The sequence below is a fragment of the Mobula hypostoma genome, chromosome 21 (assembly GCF_963921235.1).
Source record: "Mobula hypostoma chromosome 21, sMobHyp1.1, whole genome shotgun sequence".
In the NCBI taxonomy this organism is placed as follows: Eukaryota; Metazoa; Chordata; class Chondrichthyes; order Myliobatiformes; family Myliobatidae; genus Mobula; species Mobula hypostoma.
In genome coordinates, this window is record NC_086117.1 from 53,279,173 (window position 1) to 53,304,635 (window position 25,463).

Genomic DNA, 25,463 nt, shown 5'->3' on the forward strand with positions numbered 1-25,463 from the left:
TCTGGCAGCTCATTCCATACTCCCACCACTCTCTGTGTGAAGAAACCCCCCCTAATGTTCCTTTTAAACTTTCCTCCCCTCACCCTTAACCCATGTCCTCTGGTTTTTTTCTCCCCTTGCCTCAGTGGAAAAAGCCTGCTTGCATTCACTCTATCTATACCCATCATAATTTTATATACCTCTATCAAATCTCCCCTCATTCTTCTACACTCCAGGGAATAAAGTCCCAACCTATTCAACCTTTCTCTGTAACTGAGTTTCTCAAGTCCCGGCAACATCCTTGTAAACCCTCTCTGCACTCTTTCAACCTTATTTATATCCTTCCTGTAATTTGGTGACCAAAACTGAACACAATACTCCAGATTTGGCCTCACCAATGCCTTATACAACCTCATCATAACATTCCAGCTCTTATACTCAATACTTCGATTAATAAAGGCCAATGTACCAAAAGATCTCTTTACAACCCTATCTACATACATCTTTGGAACGTGGGAGAACTTGGAGCACCTCGAGGAAAGCCATGTGATCACATGGAGAATGTACAAACTTCTCCACATGGGAGACCATCTTCACTTAGAGCAGCAGTTCCCAACCTTTACTTCTTCTTCTTTGGCTGTCCATCGATTTTCGATGTTGACTGAGGCCTGGGCAAGGTTGTATGGAAGACCGGCAGTTGCCCATGCTGCAAGTCTCCCTGCTCCACGCCACCGATGTTGTCCAAGGGAAGGGCATTAGGACCCATACAGCTTGGCACCGGTGGTCGTCGCAGAGCAATGTGTGGTTAAGTGCCTTGCTCAAGGACACAACACGCTGCCTCAGCTTAGGCTCGAACTAGCGACCTTCAGATCACTAGACCGACGCCTTAACCACTTGGCCATGCGCCACACCAACCTTTATTAATGCCATTAACCAAGGAGTCTGCAGACCCCAGGTTGGGAGCCCCTGACTTAGAGGGTGGTGAGAGTGTGGAACGAGCAAGAGGTGCGCGTGTGATTTCGATTTCAACGTTGAAGAGAAGTTTGGATAGATACATGAATGGGAGGGGTATGGAGAGCTATGGTCCCAGTGCAGGTTGATGGGAGCAGGCAGATCAATAGCTCAGAAAGGACTAGCTGGGCCGAAGGGCTTGTTTCCCTGCTATAGTTTTCTATGACTCTAAAGTGCTTACAGACGGTGGTAGGAACTGAACTCAGTCTGTAGGTCCTTTAAAACGTTATGCTAACCCCAAAGCTACAATGGCGGCCTGTTGGGTTGGACCAGAGGGTTTTGCCATCGGATGACCTGACTGCCCTCCTCTGCCTTGTAGATGTTTTTTTTTAATTTCTAGGGGTTGGAGTGCCTGTCCCCGTCTCTCTCAGCCTCGCTGCTGCTCCAGCACCCCGATCTCTGCGCCAGCAGAATACCTGTTCGTAACGAGGCCTCTTCCGAGGAAGGCGGGGAGCATGCGGGCACAAGTCAGACGCTTCCTGGAGGAATTCCTTTCAGCTCATTCTCCTGAAAAAGGGAACAAGTTGGGAGAGAGACAGTGAGGATGACGAAGGAAACCAGAGGGTCACACAGAGGGTTCACTGCTCCCTCGAATTCCCCGCTCACGACTGCTCAATCACTGCAGCCCTTCCCCTGGGGGGTGGGGGAGGGTTTCACTGGGATATTGTGAAAGAGGAGGCTTTTAAATGCAGGGGAGTTGCACAGAGTGCCGATACAGACTCACACGCAGCACCTTAGGAGCAGTTTCTTCCCCTCTGCCATCAGATTTCTGAATGGACAATAAATCCATGAGCACTACCTCACCACTCAGCTCTCTTTTTGCACTATTTATCTTTCTAGGGTGGCGGGTGGAGATATGTCTCTACCAAAGGTGTAAGGTGCTCCTTCCCTCCGCTAGCCTGCAGGTCACCCTGGGGCAAGGTGTAGCACCTGCTTAGCCCCCCCTCCCCTCGATCAGGGTCAGGTGACCATGGGAGCAGGTGGTGACGGTCGTTTGAGCAGCTGGTGCAGATCACAAGTCCTAGTCATGTGACCACTGACACCAGGCAGACAATCTCTGAACAGTATTGATAATGGCTGGGGTCACCCGTCTTGTAAAGACACTGCCCAGAAGGAGGCAACGGTAAATGACTTGTATAGAATGATTTGCCAAGAACAATTATGGCTTTGATGGAATCTTGGTTCGGATGGACCACTGGGGGCCAAATAGCCTGCTTCAGTGCTAAATGACTCTATAACAGATGGAGGCTGTGGGGGAACCGTCATATCAATGATTCCATTTCGGTTGAATTCATTTGGATTTCAGGTTGAAGAGTACAGTGATGCTAATTGTGAATCTTAGAGTCCGGGGCTGAGGACTGGGCGCCCCGGACGCAGCTTGTCTGGGTGTGTGGGGGGAGGAATGTTTTGCTGTATGTTGTGGGCATGCTTGGCGCCCCGATGTGTGTGGACACTCGTGAGCTCCCCCCTCCCCCTCCCCCCGGTGTATCTTTTGGATGCACTGGTTGTTGATGCAAACAAAGAGTTTCACTGTGGGGTGGAGGGCACGGGGCACGATGTCAATCTACAGAGGGGTTTTCCTGGCTGCTGACCTTGGCATTATGGGGGGGGGGGGGCTGCAAAGAAAATAGCCCTCAGGACTGTCACAGAGGCTCCTCATTTTACTCCCGCCTCCCCCACCCACCCACCTGGTCTCACCTATCACTTGTCAGCTTGTCCTCTTTCCCCTCCCCCACCCATTGACCTTCTCCCTCACCTGGTCTCACCTGTCACCTGCCAGTTTGCACAACCTCCCCCTCCCCCACCCACCCACCCTCCCCCTCACCTGGTCTCATCTGTCACCTGCCAGTCTGTACTCCTTCCCCTCTCCCCACCCATCCACCTTCACCCCTTCCTTCCAGTCCTGATGAAGGTTCTTGGCCTGAAACGTCAACTGTTTATTCCCCTCCGTAGATGCTGCCTGACCTGTTGAGTTCCTCCAGCATTTTGTGTATGTGTCGCTCTGTATTTCCAGCATCTGCAGAATCTCTTGTGTTTATGAGTCCCTCTCTCTTGCTTGGGGTGGTGAGGTGGAGACACGTCTCTACCAAAGGAGGTGAAGGTGCTCCTTCCCTCCCCTAGCCTGCAGGTCACCCTGGGGCGAGGTGTAGCACCTGCTTAGCCCCCCTCCCCCCGGATCAGGGTCAGGTGACCATGGGAGCAGGTGGTGACGGTCGTTTGAGCAGCTGGTCATGTGACCACTGACACCAGGCGGACAATCTCTGAAGAGTATTGATAATGGCCGGGGTCACCCGTCTTGTAAAGACACTGCCCAGAAGAAGGCAAAGGCAAACCACTTCTGTAGAAAAATTTGCCAAGAACAGTCATGGTCATGGAATCACGATCACCCACGTCATATGACATGACACGTGATGATGATAGTTATGAATATATACACACATACATATACACCTACATTCTTAATATAATTCACAGTAATTTTATGCCTTGCATTGTAGTGCTGCCGCCAAGCAACAAATGTCAATTATATGATTTGGTCTTTATTCTTTGTAGCGTAGAAGATTGAGGGGGGACTTGATAGAGGTGTTTAAAATTATGAGGGGGATAGATAGAGTTGACACGGATAGGCTTTTTCCATTGAGAGTGGGGGAGATTCAAACAGGAGGACATGAGTTGAGAGTTAAAGGGCAAAGGTTTAGGGGTAACATGAGGGGGAACTTCTTTACTCAGAGAGTGGTGGCTGTGTGGAACGAGCTTCCAGCAGAACTGGTTGAGGCAGGTTTGATGTTATTGTTTAAAGTTAAATTGGACAACAATATGGACAGGAAATGAATGGAGGGTTATGGGCTGAGTGCAGGTCGGTGGGACTAGGTGAGAGTAAGAATTCGGCACAGACTAGAAGGGCCGAGATGGCCTGTTTCCGTGCTGTAATTGTTATAATGTCAATCATAATGAACCTCATTCTCAGCAACACATACAACACACTGGAGGAACTCAGCAGGCCAGGCAGCATCTATAGAGGGGAATAAACAGTTGATGTTTTGGGCTAAGACCCTCCATTTTACCAGGGCTGGAAAGGAAGGAGATAGAAGCCAAAGGAAGTCATTGTGGTGATGGGGAGAAACACAAACTGGCACGTGATAGGTGAACACAAGGAAATCTGCAGATGCTGGAATTTCAAGCAACACACACAGAAGTTGCTGGTGAACGCGGCAGGCTAGACAGCATTTATAGGAAGAGGTACAGTTGACGTTTCGGGCCAAGACCCTTTGTCAGGACCTACGCGAAGGGTCTTGGCCCAAAACGTCGACTGTACCTCTTCCTATAGATGCAGCCTGGCCTGCTGAGGTGATTGCTGAGACCAGTTGAGGGGGGGAGATGGGGGAGGTGGGGGAGATAGGGATGAAGTAAGAAGCTGAGAGTGAAGGTGCCCTCCCCACCAACTTTCCAACCTTGATGAAGGGTCTCAGCCCGAAATGTCTGTTCATTTCCCTCAAATCCAGAGCAACACACACACAGACACACACACACACACACACAAAATGCTGGAGCAACCCAGCAGGTCAGGCAGCCTCTATGGAAATGAATAAACAGTCATTTGAAGGGTCTCGGCCCAAAACCACGACTCTTTGTTAATTCCCATAGCTGCAGCCTGACCTGCTGAGCTCCCCCAGCGACAACACTGCTGGTGCCAAACTGTATCGGTCTCTGCCGTCCCTTTGGATTCATCAGCCGCACGGAGAGGGGGAGCCTGTTACATGGACAACAGCTTACTCTCCATATCGTACTGCCCCGGCTCGTGTGCTGGCTTGCGTATCGACTGTTAATGGACAGCATGGAGGGAACATGCATGGCCAACCCTGACCAACAGGGCTGCTCAGAGCACGGTAACGGGCCTGTACCATCCAATCAAACACACGTGACCAATTAACCTACTAACCGGTACGTCTTTAGAATGTGGAAGGAGCACCGGGAGGGAGCCCAGGCAGTCACAGGAAGAACGTAATAACTCCTTACGGACTGTGGCAGGAATTGAATCTGCTCACTGGTACCATAATAGTGTAAAGCCGACCGCTGACACCCATTTGCCTTGGAGCAGCGGCCTGTTGGAGGGTCAGTGGTGAGGCACTGTGGGAGGGGTCGTCACTAGAATGGGACTGTGTACTGACCCCCTGGCCACTGAGTGATGCCATACTGTGTCCCAGCCAACGGCTATTATCAACACCAGATATATTCAACGAGCAGGCACGGTGGGATCTTACTGTTGAGAACTTTTCCCCATGCTTTCCCCTGAGTGTGCAGTGATTTGTGGATGCAAGGCTTCAGGCTGTGATAGAACATCGAATGTAGAACCGTACAGCACAGGAATACGGTCTTTGGCCCACAGTGTTGTGCTGAACCAATTAAATTAATAACCAAATGGTCAACTGAATTAATCTGTTCTGCCTACACAATGCCCATATCCTTCCATTTTCCTCACATTCGTGCCTATCTAAACATCTCTTAAAAGTCTCTAATGTTCTGCCTCTACAAAGTTCACTTATTACCAAAGTATGTATACACTATACAACCTTGAGGTTCGTCTCCTTACAGACAGCCACAAGACAAAGAAACCAAACAGAACCCGTGTAAAAAAAAGACTTGACAAACACCCAATGTGCAGAGAGAGAAAAAAACAAATGGTGCAATTAAAGTAGGCAAATAGCATTTAGAATGAAAGTGAGTCCTCAGACACGAAGCCTGGACCAGGCCCAAGGCCCCAGCCTCAGAGCAGTGAAGAGCAGAGTAAACGTCGCAGAGCAGCCAGCAGAACCGGCCCCACCCTTGCCTCCGGTCCCGACACCCGGTCTTTTCAACTGGCCCGGCCTTTAAATCGTCCAAACATCAGGCCTTTCCTCGCACTAGGACCTGGGCCCTCTCGCGTTAATACGCTCCGGGCCTGGACCTCGCCTCCTCATTTCGGCCCTTAGCCCACCTTTCCAAATCAGCCTGGCACTTAGATCGATTAAACCTTGCTCTCAGTTGAGGTGGACGGGCCCCAAATCTGTTTCTCCTACATTCTGACTTTTCCCTGCTCTGCTCGCACCAACTCTATCTCAAACATGCCTCACTCCGATTTCTCCTCGCATCCGCACGCTTTGACCCTCGACTCAGCCTCGTGTTTGCTCGCCTCTTCATTGTGATCGTTTACTATCTTTTTTTTAAACAGAAGAGGTGTTAATAAGTACTTAGTTGTATCCCTTGGTTTGTTACCTGCCAATATGTAGTCCCTCACCCTCAGCAGCACCACCTTAAACTGGAAGTTCCACCTTAAACCCAGGCAGCACATTCACCACTCTCTGAGTAAAAAATTTACCCCTCACATCCCCCTCTCTCTTTCAATGCATGCCCTCTGGTATTAGACATTTCACCCCTGGGAAACAGATACTCTCTGTCCACTCTATCTATGCCTCTCATAATCTTATAAACCTCTATCAGATCTCCCCTCAGTGATGGGATGCTGTTTGAAGACAGTCTGCTCCATTAGCTGAATCTAATCAAGCCGAGCTGCCTCGGCTGAGTGAACTAGTCCCTGCTTACTCACTGACTGACTTCCTTTTAACCATTTTACAAATCTAATGAAAAGGTCTGCGGATCCTCCGACGATGTCTGGATTAGATAATAATCGGTATCGCAGCCAGCACATCAGTGCAACCTGCTTTACTGAACTAATTGAAACGCATTTCATTTCCGCTTGCGCCTGAAGATGGAATTATTTTCAAAATACACGAACACTGAATAACAGCTGGTGTGTTAACCCTTTACAAGCTGCAGAGTGAACCTCTGGTCTCTCTGGTCCCTCCAAACCAAGTGACAGAGGTGATGGGGGACGGGGGGTGCTTTGCTTCCAGATGAGCCCAATGACCGCTTTGACTGTCCAGACATGGAGGAACACCACGAACTCCCTCAGTCCCTGATCATCCTGTGATTTCAGTCTCTTAGGCTGACCTGAGAGCATCCTTCAGGAGGGTGAACCCACTGAAAGCATCCGGCCTAGAAGGCGATCCTGGCCCATTACTGAAGACCTGTGCTGATCAACTGGCTGGAGATCTTTAACCTCTCACTCAGGCCTCACTTACATCAGTGCCGAAGAAGAACGTGGTGAGCTGCCTCAACGATTATTGTCCAGTTGCACTTACAACCACAGAGATGTGGTGTTTTGAGAGGTTGGTGATGAAGTAGATCAATTCATGCCCGAGAAGCCACTTTGATCCACTCCAATTTACCTACCATCACAATAGCTCTACAGCAGATGCAATCTCATTGGCTCTTAACTCAACCTGGAACATCTGAGCAGCAAAGATGCATAAATCAGGATGCTCTTTATTGGCTACAGCTCAGCATTCAATACCATCATCCCCTCAAAACTAATCAATAACCTTCTATCTTCCTCTGGTGCTCCCTTCCCCCTTTCTTTCTTCCAAGGCCTTCCGTCCCATGATTCCCCCTTCTCCTGCTTTGTGTCCCCTTTGCTAATCAACTTTCCAGGTCTCGGCTTCATCCCTCCCCCTCCTGTCTTCTCCTATCACTTCGGGTCTCCCCTTCCCCCTCCTCCTTTCAAATCTCTTACTATCTCTTTTTTCCGTTAGTCCTGACGAAGGGTCTCGACACCAAACGTCGACTGTATCTCTTCCTATAGATGCTGCCTGGCCTGCTGCGTTCACCAGCATTTTGTGTGTGTTGCTTGAATTTCCAGCATCTGCAGATTTCCTCGTGTTTGCAATAACCTTCAAGATAAGTTTTGAGAGGATGATGATATTCAATGGCCTCAGTGCCTCCTTGTGCAGTTGGATCCTGGATTTCCTCACTGCAGATTCCAGTCAGTTCAGATTGGCAACAACATCTCCTCCATGATCTCCATCAGCACAGGTGCACCACAAGGCTGTGTGCTTAGCCCCCTGCTCTACTCACTTTACACCTATGAATGTGTGGCTAAGCACAGTTCCAATGCCATAGTTAAGTTTGCTGATGATATCACCGTCAGAGGCCAAATCAGAAGTGGTGGTGAATCAGCATATTAGAGTGAGATTGAAAATCTGGCTGAGTGGTGCCACAACTATGATCTTTCAATCAAGGTCAGCAAGACCAAGGAGCTGATTATTGAATTCAGGAGACGGAAACTATAGACCCGTGAGCCAGTCCTCATCAGGGGATCAGAGGTGGAGAGGGTGAGCAATTTTAAATTCCTCGCTGTTATCATTTCAGGAGATCTGTCCCGGGCCCAGCACATAAGTGCATTTACAAAGAAAGCACACAGCAGTGCCTCTACTTCCTTAGAAGTTTATGAAGATTCAGTATGACATCTAAAACTTCTACAGGTGTGTGGTGGAGAATATATTGACTGGCTGCATCACAGCCTGGTATGGAAGCACCAATACCCTTGTAGGGAAACGCCTGCAAAAAGTAGTGGATATGGCCCAGTCCATCACGGGTAAAGCCCTCCCCACCATTGAGCACGTCTACATGAGACACTGTCGCAGGAAAGCAGCATCCATCATCAGGGACCCCCACCACCCAGGACATGCTTTCTTCTCACTGCTGCCATCGGTAAAGAGATACAGGAGCCTCAGGGCTCACAGCACCAGGTTCAAGAACAGTTATTACCCCTCAACCATCAGGCTGTTGAACCAGAGTTCACTTCAGTCTGTCCTGCTGGTGCAGTCTTCCATTGATTCTGTATTGGATTTATTGAGCATGCCCACGGGAAAATGAATCCCAGGGTTGTATATGGTGACATATATGTACTTTGATAATAAATTTACTTTAAACAGCTGCTGTGGTGGTGATTGTCCATCGTATCTGACGATGACAGAAAATCTGTGTGGGACAGTTTTCAAAGTTGGAAGAGCCTTTGCACTGGGGCAGGTCCATTTTCTCAACCTCGGAAGTCCGATTTTGCGAGTGGTCGTCACAAACTGGGGTCTTCCTTGGTTACAATGGATGACCATGATGTCTTCTGTGCCTCGTCGGGCCCTTCGCTCTCCACACAGCATTGCAGAACCTCCTTCCTGGCCGATGGATCTCACCTGCCCAGACGGCTGGAGGTGACTTCGCATGCTAGCCCCCTCTCACCGGGGTATGAGGCTGCCAGTACCCTCATCTGCTTTATCCGCCGTGTCGAAGCGGTGTACCAGGGCGTGGCCGCTGTCGCAGACAAACAGCCGCTTGGAGCCACAGGTGAGAGCTGAGTGTCCGGTGGGGACCAAATGTGAGTTACTTGCCTCAGAATGGACATGACAAGCCCCCTTCACCAGAGGTACAGCCCCTCGCTGGACACCCCATACACCCCCTTCTAGGGTTGGGACAGGTTAAAAGTGCATCTATTGCGTCCCGGTCACCGTCAGCCTTACCGCTGAGTTACCAGCACAGACAGACTGCTGCTCTGTCAGCGAAACACTAAACTCTGTCTGCCGGTCCTCTCAGTCGCAAAGAAAAATCCCAGGAGATGTGCTGAAGAGCAGACAAAAGGACAACTGAATACTGAGAAGCCAGGGTAGGGTGGACGTATAAAGGATGTTTCCAATAGTGGGAGCGTTTCCTCCCTCTCACCGTAACTGCATGTTCTCTGTTATTAGACACAGGGATGGCCACCAGCGACACCAATGCCCAGCTCTGAGTTGCTTTCAGAAGACATTTTTAAAGCATGTTTTTATAAACAAGGTGTTAAGCCCATTTTCAACTCAAAGTTCAAAGTAAATTTATTATTAAAGAACGTTTATGTCACATTATACAACCCTGAGATACATTTTCTTGCGGGCATTCAGAGTAGGACAAAGAAATACAATAGAATCCATGAAAAACAGAGACAGTCAAACAACCAATGTGCAAGGGAAGACGAACTGTGCTAATACAGAAAATAAATAAATAATACAGAGAGCATGAGTTACTGAGTACTTGAAAGTGAGTCTGTTATTTGTGGAGTCGGTTCAGTGTTGAGGTGAGTGAAGTTATCCACGCTGGTTCAGGAGCCTGATGGCTGAGGGGTAATAACTGTTCCTGAACCTGGTGGTGTGGGTCCTGAGGCTCCTGTACCTCCTTCTTGATGGTTGAGGGGTAATAACTGTTCCTGAACCTGGTGGTGTGGGTCCTGAGGCTCCTGTACTAAAACCTATTCTAAACTAAATTCTAAAACCAGCTCCAACATGGACAGTCCCAAGCCTGGCTGTGAAAGCTGAAGCGTTGGCCATAGGGCTAGCAACCCCATCCCATAAAAATCCAGAGCTACAGAAACTGCAACAAGAGCTCCAAAGACTTCGTACCTGAGAGAGGAAGGATCTTCGCCTTAAAGACTTATGAAGGAGTGTGGTGAAAACAGAAGGCACAGGGCCAGTCAGCCTAACATCGTAAGGACAGAAGACTCTGGTGAGCTGCGGTTGGTGGCCTCTCCCCCAGTAGGGGTGATGGGATTAGGAAGAACTCCAACAACCACTGCAAGTCCCACTTACTCGGAGATCAGCTTCAAGTCAGAGTCCTTCCAACCTGGCACATAATACAATTGGAAGTCACGGCCAACGAGGCAGATAAAATGCTTGCCAGATGGATGGAGGGGAGCGAATTAGCTTCCCGTCCTGTTCCATGCATGAGCACTGCGGTTGCTGGGAAATTAATGATCTTGTCTCACGGACTGATGGCAATGGTTAACCCTCAGTGAGACAGAGAGGGAGCTGCAGAATGTGGCCTTCCAATGCACAGGGAGAGCACAGATCTAATTATACCTCCACAAACATTATTCATCCGTTTTATAAAAGGTACAAGAGCAATATGAGGAACCTGCAAGTCCCAAGAGCAGAATTAGGCCATTCAGCCCATTGAGTCTGCTCCACCATTCCATCATGGGTGATATATTATCCCTCTCAACTCTAAGATCCTGCCATCTTCCTGTAACTTTTGACACCCTGACTAATCAAGAACCTATCAACCTCATTGTGAAGACATAGGAGCAGAATTAGGCCATTCAGGCCATTGAGTCTGCTCCACCATTTCATCATGGCTGATCCATTTTCCCTCTCAGCCCCAATCTCCTGTCTTCTCCCCGTATCCCTTCATGCAAACTCTAATCAAGAACCTATCAACGTCATTCTGAAGATATAGGAGCAGAATTAGGCCATTCAGCCCATCAAGTCTGCTCCACCATTTCATCATGGCTGATCCAATTTTCCTGTCAGCCCCAATCTCCTGTCTTCTCCCTGTGTCCCTTCATGCCCTGACTAATCAAGAATCTATCAACCTCTGCCTTAAATATACCCAATGATTTGGCCTCCACTGCCTCCTGTGGTAATGAATTCAACAAATTCACTACCCCCTGCTGAAGAAATTCCTCCTTATCTCTGTTCTAAATAGACATCCCTCTATTCTGAGGCTGTGCCCCCTCATCCTAGACTGTTCCACTATAGGAATCATCCTCTCCACACTCACTCTATCTAGGCCAAGAATAATTCTTGTGGATCTCCTCTCTTCTGAGGCTGTGTCCTCTGGTCTTAGATTCCCCCACTATAGGAAACATACCCTCCACATCCACTCTATCAAGGCATTTCAATATTTGATAGGTTTCAAAGAGATCTCTCCTCATTCTTCTAAACACCAGTGAGTACAGGCCCAGAGATGTCAAATACGCTTCATACTCCAAGACCCTTCATCACGACTGGAAAGAAACGGGGTATCTTCTCTTCGAGGTTCTGACTTCATCGCTTCTCCCCCACCTATCCACCTTCTCCCTCACCCGGCCTCACCTATCACCAGCCACCCACCTTCCCCCTCACCTGGTCTCACCTATCACCAGCCACCCACCTTCCCCCTCACAGTCTCACCTATCACCAGCCACCCACCTTCCCCCTCACAGTCTCACCTATCACCAGCCACCCACCTTCCCCCTCACCTGGTCTCACCTATCACCAGCCACCCACCTTCACCCTCACAGTCTCACCTATCACCAGCCACCACCCTCACCCTCACAGTCTCACCTATCACCAGCCACCCACCCTCACCCTCACCTGCCTCACCTATCACCAGCCACCCACCCTCACCCTCACAGTCTCACCTATCACCAGCCACCCACCTTCCCCCTCACAGTCTCACCTATCACCAGCCACCCACCCTCACCCTCACAGTCTCACCTATCACCAGCCACCCACCCTCACCCTCACCTGGTCTCACCTATCACCAGCCACCCACCCTCACCCTCACAGTTTCAACTATCACCAGCCACCCACCTTCCCCCTCACCTGGTCTCACCTATCACCAGCCACCCACCTTCCCCCTCACCTGGTCTCACCTATCACCAGCCACCCACCTTCCCCCTCACAGTCTCACCTATCACCAGCCACCCACCCTCACCCTCACAGTCTCACCTATCACCAGCCACCCACCATCACCCTCACCTGGTCTCACCTATCACCAGCCACCCACCCTCACCCTCACAGTTTCACCTATCACCAGCCACCCACCTTCCCCCTCACCTGGTCTCACCTATCATCAGCCACCCACCTTCCCCCTCACCTGGTCTCACCTATCACCAGCCACCCACCTTCCCCCTCACAGTCTCACCTATCACCAGCCACCCACCCTCACCCTCACAGTCTCACCTATCACCAGCCACCCACCATCACCCTCACAGTCTCACCTATCACCAGCCACCCACCCACCTTCCCCCTCACCTGGTCTCACCTATCATCAGCCACCCACCTTCCCCCTCACAGTCTCACCTATCACCAGCCACCCACCTTCCCCCTCACCTGGTCTCACCTATCACCAGCCACCCACCTTCCCCCTCACAGTCTCACCTATCACCAGCCACCCACCTTCCCCCTCACCTGGTCTCACCTATCACCAGCCACCCACCTTCCCCCTCACAGTCTCACCTATCACCAGCCACACACCTTCCCCCTCACAGTCTCACCTATCACCAGCCACCCACCTTCCCCCTCACCTGGTCTCACCTATCACCAGCCACCCAGCTTCACCCTCACAGTCTCACCGATCACCAGCCACCACCCTCACCCTCACAGTCTCAGCTATCACCAGCCACCCACCTTCCCCCTCACAGTCTCACCTATCACCAGCAACCCACTCTCACCCTCACAGTCTCACCTATCACCAGCCACCCACCTTCCCCCTCACAGTCTCACCTATCACCAGCCACCCACCTTCCCCCTCACAGTCTCACCTATCACCAGCAACCCACCGTCACCCTCACAGTCTCACCTATCACCAGCAACCCACCCTCACCCTCACAGTCTCACCTATCACCAGCAACCCACCGTCACCCTCACAGTCTCACCTATCACCAGCAACCCACCCTCACCCTCACAGTCTCACCTATCACCAGCCACCCACCCTCACCCTCACAGTCTCACCTATCACCAGCCACCCACCCTCACCCTCACAGTCTCACCTATCACCAGCCACCCACCCTCACCCTCACAGTCTCACCTATCACCAGCCACCCAACTTCCCCCTCACAGTCTCACCTATCACCAGCCACCCACCCTCACCCTCACAGTCTCACCTATCACCAGCCACCCACCCTCACCCTCACAGTCTCACCTATCACCAGCCACCCACCTTCCCCCTCACAGTCTCACCTATCACCAGCCACCCACCCTCACCCTCACCTGCCTCACCTATCACCAGCCACCCACCCTCACCCTCACAGTCTCACCTATCACCAGCCACCCACCTTCCCCCTCACAGTCTCACCTATCACCAGCCACCCACCCTCACCCTCACAGTCTCACCTATCACCAGCCACCCCCCCTCACCCTCACCCTCACCTGGTCTCACCTATCACCAGCCACCCACCCTCACCCTCACAGTCTCACCTATCACCAGCCACCCACCCTCACCCTCACAGTCTCACCTATCACCAGCCACCCACCTTCCCCCTCACCTGGTCTCACCTATCACCAGCCACCCACCTTCCCCCTCACCTGGTCTCACCTATCACCAGCCACCCACCTTCCCCCTCACCTGGTCTCACCTATCACCAGCCACCCACCTTCCCCCTCACAGTCTCACCTATCACCAGCCACCCACCCTCACCCTCACAGTCTCACCTATCACCAGCCACCCACCCTCACCCTCACAGTCTCACCTATCACCAGCCACCCACCCACCTTCCCCCTCACCTGGTCTCACCTATCACCAGCCACCCACCTTCCCCCTCACAGTCTCACCTATCACCAGCCACCCACCTTCCCCCTCACCTGGTCTCACCTATCACCAGCCACCCACCCTCACCCTCACAGTCTCACCTATCACCAGCCACCCACCTTCCCCCTCACAGTCTCACCTATCACCAGCCACCCACCCTCACCCTCACAGTCTCACCTATCACCAGCCACCCACCCTCACCCTCACCTGGTCTCACCTATCACCAGCCACCCACCCTCACCCTCACAGTCTCACCTATCACCAGCCACCCACCCTCACCCTCACAGTCTCACCTATCACCAGCCACCCACCTTCCCCCTCACCTGGTCTCACCTATCACCAGCCACCCACCTTCCCCCTCACCTGGTCTCACCTATCACCAGCCACCCACCTTCCCCCTCACCTGGTCTCACCTATCACCAGCCACCCACCTTCCCCCTCACAGTCTCACCTATCACCAGCCACCCACCCTCACCCTCACAGTCTCACCTATCACCAGCCACCCACCCTCACCCTCACAGTCTCACCTATCACCAGCCACCCACCCACCTTCCCCCTTACCTGGTCTCACCTATCACCAGCCACCCACCTTCCCCCTCACAGTCTCACCTATCACCAGCCACCCACCTTCCCCCTCACAGTCTCACCTATCACCAGCCACCCACCTTCCCCCTCACCTGGTCTCACCTATCACCAGCCACCCACCTTCCCCCTCACAGTCTCACCTATCACCAGCCACCCACCTTCCCCCTCACAGTCTCACCTATCACCAGCCACCCACCCTCACCCTCACCCTCACCCGGTCTCACCTATCACCAGCCACCCACCCTCACCCTCACAGTCTCACCTATCACCAGCCACCCACCCTCACAGTCTCACCTATCACCAGCCACCCACCCTCACCCACACAGTCTCACCTATCACCAGCCACCCACCTTCCCCCTCACCGTCTCACCAATCACCCGCCCCCCACCGACCCCCTCACAGTCTCACCTATCACCAGCCACCCACCTTCCCCCTCACCTGGTCTCACCTATCACCAGCCACCCACCTTCACTCTCACAGTCTCACCTCTCACCAGCCACCCACCCTCACCCTCACAGTCTCACCTATCACCAGCCACCCACCCTCACCCTCACCTGCCTCACCTATCACCAGCCACCCACCCTCACCCTCACAGTCTCACCTATCACCAGCCACCCACCTTCCCCCTCACAGTCTCACCTATCACCAGCCACCCACCCTCACCCTCACAGTCTCACCTATCACCAGCCACCCCCCCTCACCCTCACCCTCACCTGGTCTCACCTATCACCAGCCACCCACCCTCACCCTCACAGTCTCACCTATCACCAGCCACCCACCCTCACCCTCACAGTCTCACCTATCACCAGCCACCCACCTTCCCCCTCACCTGGTCTCACCTATCACCAGCCACCCACCTTCCCCCTCACCTGGTCTCACCTATCACCAGCCACCCACCTTCCCCCTCACCTGGTCTCACCTATCACCAGCCACCCACCTTCCCCCTCACAGTCTCACCTATCACCAGCCACCCACCCTCACCCTCACAGTCTCACCTATCACCAGCCACCCACCCTCACCCTCACAGTCTCACCTATCACCAGCCACCCACCCACCTTCCCCCTCACCTGGTCTCACCTATCACCAGCCACCCACCTTCCCCCTCACAGTCTCACCTATCACCAGCCACCCACCTTCCCCCTCACCTGGTCTCACCTATCACCAGCCACCCACCCTCACCCTCACAGTCTCACCTATCACCAGCCACCCACCTTCCCCCTCACAGTCTCACCTATCACCAGCCACCCACCCTCACCGTCACAGTCTCACCTATCACCAGCCACCCACCCTCACCCTCACCTGGTCTCACCTATCACCAGCCACCCACCCTCACCCTCACAGTCTCACCTATCACCAGCCACCCACCCTCACCCTCACAGTCTCACCTATCACCAGCCACCCACCTTCCCCCTCACCTGGTCTCACCTATCACCAGCCACCCACCTTCCCCCTCACCTGGTCTCACCTATCACCAGCCACCCACCTTCCCCCTCACCTGGTCTCACCTATCACCAGCCACCCACCTTCCCCCTCACAGTCTCACCTATCACCAGCCACCCACCCTCACCCTCACAGTCTCACCTATCACCAGCCACCCACCCTCACCCTCACAGTCTCACCTATCACCAGCCACCCACCCACCTTCCCCCTCACCTGGTCTCACCTATCACCAGCCACCCACCTTCCCCCTCACAGTCTCACCTATCACCAGCCACCCACCTTCCCCCTCACAGTCTCACCTATCACCAGCCACCCACCTTCCCCCTCACCTGGTCTCACCTATCACCAGCCACCCACCTTCCCCCTCACAGTCTCACCTATCACCAGCCACCCACCTTCCCCCTCACAGTCTCACCTATCACCAGCCACCCACCCTCACCCTCACCCTCACCCGGTCTCACCTATCACCAGCCACCCACCCTCACCCTCACAGTCTCACCTATCACCAGCCACCCACCCTCACAGTCTCACCTATCACCAGCCACCCACCCTCACCCTCACAGTCTCACCTATCACCAGCCACCCACCTTCCCCCTCACAGTCTCACCTATCACCAGCCACCCACCTTCCCCCTCACAGTCTCACCTATCACCAGCCACCCACCTTCCCCCTCACCTGGTCTCACCTATCACCAGCCACCCACCTTCACTCTCACAGTCTCACCTCTCACCAGCCACCCACCCTCACCCTCACAGTCTCACCTATCACCAGCCACTCACCCTGACCCTCACAGTCTCATCTATCACCAGCCACCCACCTTCCCCCTCACAGTCTCACCTATCACCAGCCACCCACCCTCACCCTCACAGTCTCACCTATCACCAGCTACCCACCCTCACCCTCACAGTCTCACCTATCACCAGCCACCCACCTTCCCCCTCATCCAGTCTCACCTATCACCAGCCAGCTTATACTCCTCCCTCCCCCTTATAATTCTGGCTTGTGTCCCCTTCTTCCCCGATGAAGGGTCTCAGCAGCTCAGGCGACATTTATGGAAGGGAATAAACGTTTACTCTTTTCCATAGATGCTGCCTGGCCTGCTGAGTTCCTCTTGTGGGGTGGTGTGTGTGTGTGTGTGTGTGTGTGTGTGTGTGTGTATGTGTGTGTGTGTGTGTGTGTGTGTGTGTGTGTGTGTGTGTGTGTGTGTGTGTGAGTGTGTGTGTGTGCGCGCGCGCATGCGCGTTCACGTTTACAAGATCACAGTACACACCCACAGCCCAACATGCAATCACTTTAAAAACAGCAATGCTCTCTGAGTCTCTGGATAACAGGGCCCTTCAGAAGACAGGAGTAGTGCAACAGCTATATTTAGACCAACATAAATGTTTATAATTACACCAGTGCACCATCACACGTTCAGTTGACTGTGAAACACCTCCTCTCGTCACATGCTTTGTCTTCAGCCTCGGCTCGGCCACGGAGAGACTGCCCCCAGAACGGAGCCGGGCATTCCGTAAACCTCTGCCTGATTTATTCCAGCATGGTCACTTCACACCATCCACTCAAGGCTCATACCAACCTGCACACCTGCTCTGTTCAGTCAAACAGAGGAAAGCCAGGAGTGAGCGGCAAGGAACACCCCCACAGGCACTGGGCACTGTGCCTCGGGGAGCATCCCAAAGATCAGCATCGGGAAAGGTCGGACTAGGAGTGAGGGGGGAATTTCGACAACCAAACAGGCCCTCAGCTGCAAACTTTCACAGTATCATCCCTCCCACAGTGTGACCCTCCTTCAGAGCTGCCCCTTTTCTTTATGCAGATGTGCAAAACTTCATTCAAATACAAAAGACATACTAAGGTTAGGGGGTCACAATACAGTTACTGAATTCAAATAAGAAATACACTTATTCCCATCGATAACACACTCAATTCCCTGGTGTGGGAGGGGCACCGTTCCCAGAAAACCCCCGTTGAACTGGTAATGGGCGCGTGCTCCCTCTCCAAGGACACCCTGGAATGAATGTAGCCCTGGAAAAGGGGCAGGCAGTCGGCTCGGACACAGCCCTCGACAGCCCACTGCCTGGACATCTCGGCCAGGCCAACGAGCAAGACCACCAGGAGATCCCCCGTGAGACCCACCCTCTCCCCTCCATACTGGATGCCTGTAAACCAGCAGCACGGGGCTGAAGTGTAACCAGAACCTGCCCCTTCGGACACTCAAACAGGGGCTGCAGCCTCTCACTCTCCATATCAGCGTGGTACACTGACCCCTCCCGGGCTCAGAATGGACAGGTGGACGGGGTGTCAGTGAACCTGCTTAAAGACCTGTTGTACAGTACAAACTTGTGCGACAGCTTCCACTCCAGGTCCCCAGTGTACAGGGGAAGGACCCCTGTATGAAGAGGTTTCCTCCCCCACCACCAGATGGTAAGACAGACTGCCATGGCGAGGTGATCAGGAGCAGCCCGTACAAGGACCGCCTCGGTGCGTCACAGACAAGCACGGTGGGTATCTCCGTGAGGCAGCTCACGCGGTGCAGGACCAGGCTCCTGTACGAGATCTCAGGGCTTAGGTCAGACAAGAACCTCCGGCCGAGCAGGGATGGGTGGGGCCGGAGCCCTTCCACACCCCCGATCCAGCTCTGCACCCACCGTGACGGGATGCCCTGTGGGCCCAAACACCACTCCCTGTGGGCACAGCAACACTCCGACCCGAGGTGACCCTACCCCAGACTGGCAGTAACTCCCGGTAAAAACCTGGCGGCCCCTCTACAGCACTGCGGCAGATGCTCGCCACTGGGAGCCACGTACCTTCCTGAAGGCAAGGGAAGTGTATCGCCAACGTGCGCCACCTCGGATGCTGCTCAGTGCACACGTACCTCTCCAAGGTCCCGAGGCAGAGAGCTGCCAGCTGGGTACCTACACACAACAAAGACTGACAGTCCTCCGCAATCTGAAGACTCAGGGCCACAGCGGAGACCCGGTGCCTCCTGTTGCCCCAGGAGTCGTCCACCAGCTTCCTCTGGGTCCTGGCGACAAATACAGCAGGTGGGACTGAAGTGACCAGCCAGTACCGCAGCACGGAGGCTACTAGCTCGTTGATAACCAACGCCCCGCCCTGGTACGAGAGTGCGTGGTGTAGACCTGACCAGTGTCACAGCCGGGCCAAGACTTTTGTCTCTAACCCGCCAAGACTCTGCAGTGAAGCTTAGGTAGACCCCCAGATGGAGGAGGTGTGTGCTGCTTCACGTAAATGGTCTCAGCTCCCCTGACAAGGAGTCCACCCACCTCTGACCCAACAAAGGACCAGAGCGCTTCATCATATAACCATTTAACAATTACAGCATGGAAACAGGCCATCTCGGCCCTTCTAGTCCGTGCCGAGTTGACCCTGGCAGAAACACGGCTGAGAAGATCTGTTGGCAGATAAATGTGAGGTGTTGCACCATGGCAGGGCAAACCCATGGAAACAGGGCACTGTTAAGGGCAAGATCCTTAACCGTGTTGCTGAGCAGAGAGATCTTGGGGTCCAGGTTCACAGCTCCTTGAAAGTGGCTGCACATGTCGACAGGATGGTTAAGAAGGCTCATGGAATGCTTGCTTTTATTAGTTGAGGCACTTTGAGTTCAGAAGTCAAGAGGTTACGTTGCAGCTTTATAGAACTCTGGCTGGAGTATTGCAGGTAGTTCTGGTCGCCCCATGGTAGGAAGGATGTTGAGGCTTTGGAGAGGGTGCAGAAGAGGTTTACCAGGATGTTGCCTGGTTCAGAGGGCATGTGCTATCACAAGAGATTGGACAAACTTGGGTTGTATTCTCTGGAGCGTCGGAGACTGAGGGAGATCTGATTGAGGTTCATAGGATTATGAGAGGCACTGACAGAGTGGACAGAGAGTATCTGTTTCCCAGAGTTGAAATGTCTAATACCAGAGGGCATTGAAGGTGAGAGGGGGTAGGTTCAAGGGGGATGTGAGGGGTAAGTTTTTTACTCAGAGAGTGGTGGATGTCTGGAATGTGCTGCCTGGGGTGGTGGAAGAGGCAAATACATTAGAGGCTTTTAAGAGACATTTAGATAGGCAGATGGAGGAAGATGGAGGGATATGGACATTGTATAGGTTGGACAGATTAGTGTTTGGAGCGTTTTTGATTTACTTTTTACCTGGTTTGGCACAACAGTGTGGGGTGAGAGGCCTGTTCCTGTGCTGTACTGGTCTACTTTCTGTGTAATGTGTTCCTCTGTAGATCATCAGTGTCAGCAATCACAAGGAGGGCATTACAGCATCAGCCGAAAGGACTACCTTCATCTCCAGCTCACCCAGAACCTGACCTGCTGAAGAAGGCACAGGAGCGGCTCTATTCGGACCGAGTACAGCTGTCCCCATATCAGGCAGCCCCGACGCGCCCCCTCACCCCCGCCAGTCTGACAGGCACGGGCAACAAAAACGCCTCCCAAGTCCGAGCCGCTCAGAGTCCTGAGGAGGTAGCCATGATCCATCCTGATCGAGAGAGAGAAAGGTGACTGACGGGTCAGCTTCGCGGGACAGGTGGATCAGGTCCGGGACGAGGTTGATATGGACCGACCCAGGACCATGCAGGACTGGTCTGGGTGGATCATTTGGGGCAGTATGGAACCCAGGTGACTGGTTACTGCCCCGGCAAAGATCTTATATTCGGTGCACAGAAGAGACAATGGGTGCCGATTCCACAGGCGGCAAGAAGCCCCTTTCTTCGGCAGCCTTACACCAAGCGAGGGGTATCTCACCTGGTGTGGCCAGCACCCAGTATGTCCTAGAAAGCCCTGAAGAATTCCACACTCAACTCATCCAACTCCAGGTTTGAGGGCACTGGTCAGTTCCTCCAGCGACAGGGGAGAATCTGGCCGCTGGACAGCCTCAGGGATGACCTCTGACAGATCCTCCCCCCACACCTTCCTGAGCAGTGACTCGTGCTCAGCCTCACTGGGCAGGCCACGCCCAGGGGCTCCGCCACTGCCCAGCAGGTCACGGCTGCAGCCTCTCTGCGTGAGGTGTCTGTCCGGGAGGGTGGGAGGTGTGGGGGGGGCGTCACCTGTGCATCTGAGGGAGGGGGAGTGGGGGTGGGGAAAGGCTCTCACAGCCATCACCTCCCCCCACCCTACACCACCTCCACTTATTCTCACCTTCACTGAACCTCCAGGCACACCATCTTCCCCCTTTCCCCGTCACCTGTCCCCCTCTCACTTTCACCTACACCCTCCCCTTACCTTCATTCTCCTCATTCATGACCTCCTCAGTGACTGAACCTGCACAATCAATGGTGGCAGAGAACGCTCTACTTCTCGGGAGGAGACACTGCTTCTTAACTCAGTCCTGAATGGTCAAGCTCTTCCCTAACTCTGTGGCCCCACTGACGAGGAACTTCCCTCCCGCGTTCACCCCGTCATCTTGACTACCTCAAGGGATCACCGTTCATTCTTAGGGCAGTACACTGGCGTAGGGGTCAGCACAACACTTTACAGTACAGGCGACCTGGGTTCGATTCCCGGCGCTGCCTGTAAGGAGTTTGTACGTTCTCCCCCGTGACCGTGTGGGTTTTCTCTGGGTGCTCCAGTTTCCTCCCACAGACGTACCAGTCAGGGTCAGTGAGTTGTGGGCATGCTACGTTGGCACTGGAAACATGGTGACAACTGCTGGCTGCCCCCAGCACATCCTCGGACTGTGTTGGCCGCTGACGCAAATGATGCATTTCTCTGTATGTTTCAGTGCACATGTGCAAATAAAACTATTCTTCATAAAGATAAATCTTATCTTTATAACAATGCGTGAATACAGTATTCTCCTGTTCACCCCTGCCCAGACAAGCTGGCTCTTTATCAGGACTGGAAAGGAAGGGGCAGAAGCCAGAATAAAAAGCGTCATGATAAATTGGTAGTCAGCGTAAATCTTTACAGCACCAGCAAGCTGCGTTCAATTCCCACATTTTTCTACAGAAGTGGTTTGCCATTGCCTTCTTCTGGGCAGTGTCTTTACAAAATGGGTGACCCCATTCATTAGATTATGAGAACACTCAGTCCTCTTTTATTGTCATTTAGAAATGCATACATGCATTAAGAAATGATACAGTGTTTCTCCAGAGTGATATCACAGAAAATAGGACAAACCAAAGACTAACACTGACAGAACCACATAATTATAACATATAGTTACAGCAGTGCACAGCAATACCATAACTTGATAAAGAACAGACCATGGGTAAGGTAAAAAAACGTCTCAAGTCCCAATCAACTCCCGAGTCCCTGATAGCAGGCGGCAAAAGGGAGAAACTCCCTGCCATAAACCTCCAGGCACCGACAACTGCCGATGCCTTGGAAGCAGCCGACCACAGCCGACACCGAGTCCGTCCATCCGAAAACTTCGAGCCTCTGACCAGCCCCTCCGATACAGCCTCCCGAGCGTCTTCCACCTAGCCCCAGCCGCTGAAACAAGCAAGGCCGAGGATTCGGGGCCTTCTGCTCCGGAGATTCCAGTTACCACACAGTAGCAGCAGCAGCGAAGCGGGCATTTCAGAAGTTTTCCAGATGTTCCTCCGTACTCTCATGTATGGCTCCATCAAATCAGGATTGTGCACGGTACCCTACTTGATAGATTACAGATAACATTCACCGGAGAGGCCGCGCGCGCTGCGTCGCGCTGCCATCTTCTCCTCCTCCTTTATCCATTATCAATACTCTTCAGAGATTGTCTGCCTGGTGTCAGTGGTCACATGACCAGGACTTGTCATCTGCACCAGCTGCTCAAACGACCGTCACCACCTGCTCCCATGGCTTCACTTGACCCTGATCGGGGGTGGGGGGTGAGGGGTGTGGTGGTGTTACACTTTGCCCAAGGGCGACCTGCAGGCTAGCAGAGGGAAGGAGTGCCTTACACCTCCTTTGGTAGAGACGTATCTCCACCCCGCCACCCAAACAAAGTAGTGGTTAGCGAAAATCTTCACAGCACCAGTGACCCAGATACAATTCCCACTGCTGTCTGTAAGTTTACATGTTCTCCCTGTGACTGTGTACATTTCCTTTGGGTGCTCTGATATCCTCCCACAGACTGGAGATGTACTGACTGGGATTACTGAGTTGTGAGCATGCTATGTTGAAGCCAGAAGCATTACGACATGTCCTCTTCTCATTGCTACCATCAGGGAGGAGGTACAGGAGCCTGAAGGCACACACTCAGTGATTCAGGAACAGCTTCTTCCCCTCTGCCATCCGACTTCTGAATGGACACTGAACCCATGAACACTACCTCACTACTTTTTTTTATTTCTATTTTTGCATTTCTCATTTAATTTAACAATTTTATATATATATAAAACCATAAATTACAGTATATATATACACACACACACACATATATATATATATATACATACTGTAATTTACAGTTTTCTTTCCTCTCTATTGTGTATTCCATTGTACTGCTGCCACAAAGTTAACAAATTTCACAACATTTGCCAGTCCAGGCCCTTTGGCTCATCTAGTCTGTGCTGAACCATTTAAACTGCCTATTCCCATCGACCTGCATTGGGACCATAGCCCTCCATATCCCAACCAGCTATGTACTTATCTAAGCTTCTCTAAAACGTTGAAATCAAAACCACATGCACCACTCGTATTGGCAGCTCGTTCCACACTCTCAGCACCCTCTGAGTGAAATAGTTTCAGAATCAGGTTTATTATCACCGCATGTGCCGTGAAATTTGTTAACTTTCCCCTCATGTTCCCCTTAAACTTTTCACCTTTTACCCTTAACTCATGACCTCTAGTTGTAGTCCCACCCAACCTCAGTGGAAAAAGCCTCCTTGCATTTACACTCTCTACACCTTATAATTTTGTGTATCTCTACCAAATCTCCCCTCAATAATCTACGTTCCAAGGAATAAAGTCCTAACCTATTCAATCTTTCCTTATAACTCAGGTCCTCCAGTCCCAGGACCATCCTTGTAAATTTTCTCTGTACTCTTTCAACCTTATTTACTTCTTTTCTGTAGGTATTAAACCCGATTCTGATTCCTTTTTATTCAGAGCACGTTACTTCCTTAAGGAACTCCAATACATTGAAGTCACATACACAATGTTCAAAGTATGTGTACATTATACAACCTCGAGATTCATCTCCTTACAGGCACCATGGAACATAGAAACCACCAAAAGAACTCATTAAAAAAAGACCGCCAAACCCCAATATGCAGGAAAAAAATCATGCAAACAATAAAAGTAAGCTAATAGCATTCAGAACTGAAGCTTTACGAAAGACACCAATCCAAGAGTCACTGCAGCTGGAGCCGGTCACAAACTCAGTTCGCTGCAGAGCCCAGTAAACGTTGCAAGACTGCAGACACAAAGCCATTTACATAATCGTGTTGACTTTGCCTGTTTACCACAAATATTTTCAGTGTCTCACATGGCGAACAATTAATTCAGGCGTACCACAAGAATGTGTGCTTAACCACTACTCCACTGTCCCTACATCATGAACGTATTGGTAGGCACAGCATTAACCCCATCTACATGGCTAGGCAGAGCTACAAACATCTTGGGATGGCGTGGCCCCACGGTGAAATGTCTAGATAGGGTGGATGTGGAGAGGATGTTTCCTGAGGTGGGGATATCCAGAACTAGAGGGCACAGCCTCAAAACTGAGGAGTGACCCTTTAGAATGGAGGTAAGGAGGAATTTTTTTTATTCATAGAGTAATAAATCCGTGGATTGCTCTGCCACAGACTTCAGTGGAGGCCAAGTCCGTGGGTATATTTAAGGCAGAAGTTAACCTTTTCCTGCTCAGTCAGGGCATCAATGGATATGACGAGAAGGCAGGTGTATGGGTTGAATGGGATCCGGGATCTGCCATGACGGAATAGTGGAGCAGACTCGATGGGCTGAATTGCCTAATTCTGCTCCTGTGTCTTATGGCAGAGTAGTGGTTAGCACAGTGCTTTACAGTATCAGTGACCTGGGTTCAATTCCCGTCGCTGTCTGCAAGTAGTTTATAGGTGATCTGCGTGGGTTTCCTCCGGGTGCTCTGGTTTCCTCCCACAGTCCAAAGACCTACTAATTTGTAGGTTAAATCGACATTGGAAATTACTTCATTCATCCCTGAGTCCAAAGACACTCCAGTTAGGTTAATTGGTCATTGTAACTTGGCTGCTGCGAAGTTAACAAATGTCACGACAGATGCCGGTGATAATAAACCTGATTCTGACTCTGACCTTATGGTGTTATGGTCTTCCAGCCCA

At 52.1% G+C, this 25,463-nt stretch overlaps 1 protein-coding gene across 5 annotated transcripts in view; it reads right to left on the minus strand.

Moving 5' to 3' along the window:
• The window catches only part of rimbp2b (RIMS binding protein 2b), a 205,875-nt gene that overhangs the window by 117,225 nt on the left and 63,187 nt on the right, over window positions 1–25,463 (minus strand). For 4 of the 5 annotated variants that reach the window (XM_063074051.1, XM_063074050.1, XM_063074048.1 and 1 more), the window contains exon 3: window positions 1,407–1,497. The exons of the other annotated variant lie outside the window; for it this stretch is intronic. The gene's annotated coding sequence lies outside the window, so the exon portion shown is untranslated. The remainder of the gene's footprint in view (window positions 1–1,406; window positions 1,498–25,463) is intronic. 5 annotated transcript variants of the gene reach the window in all.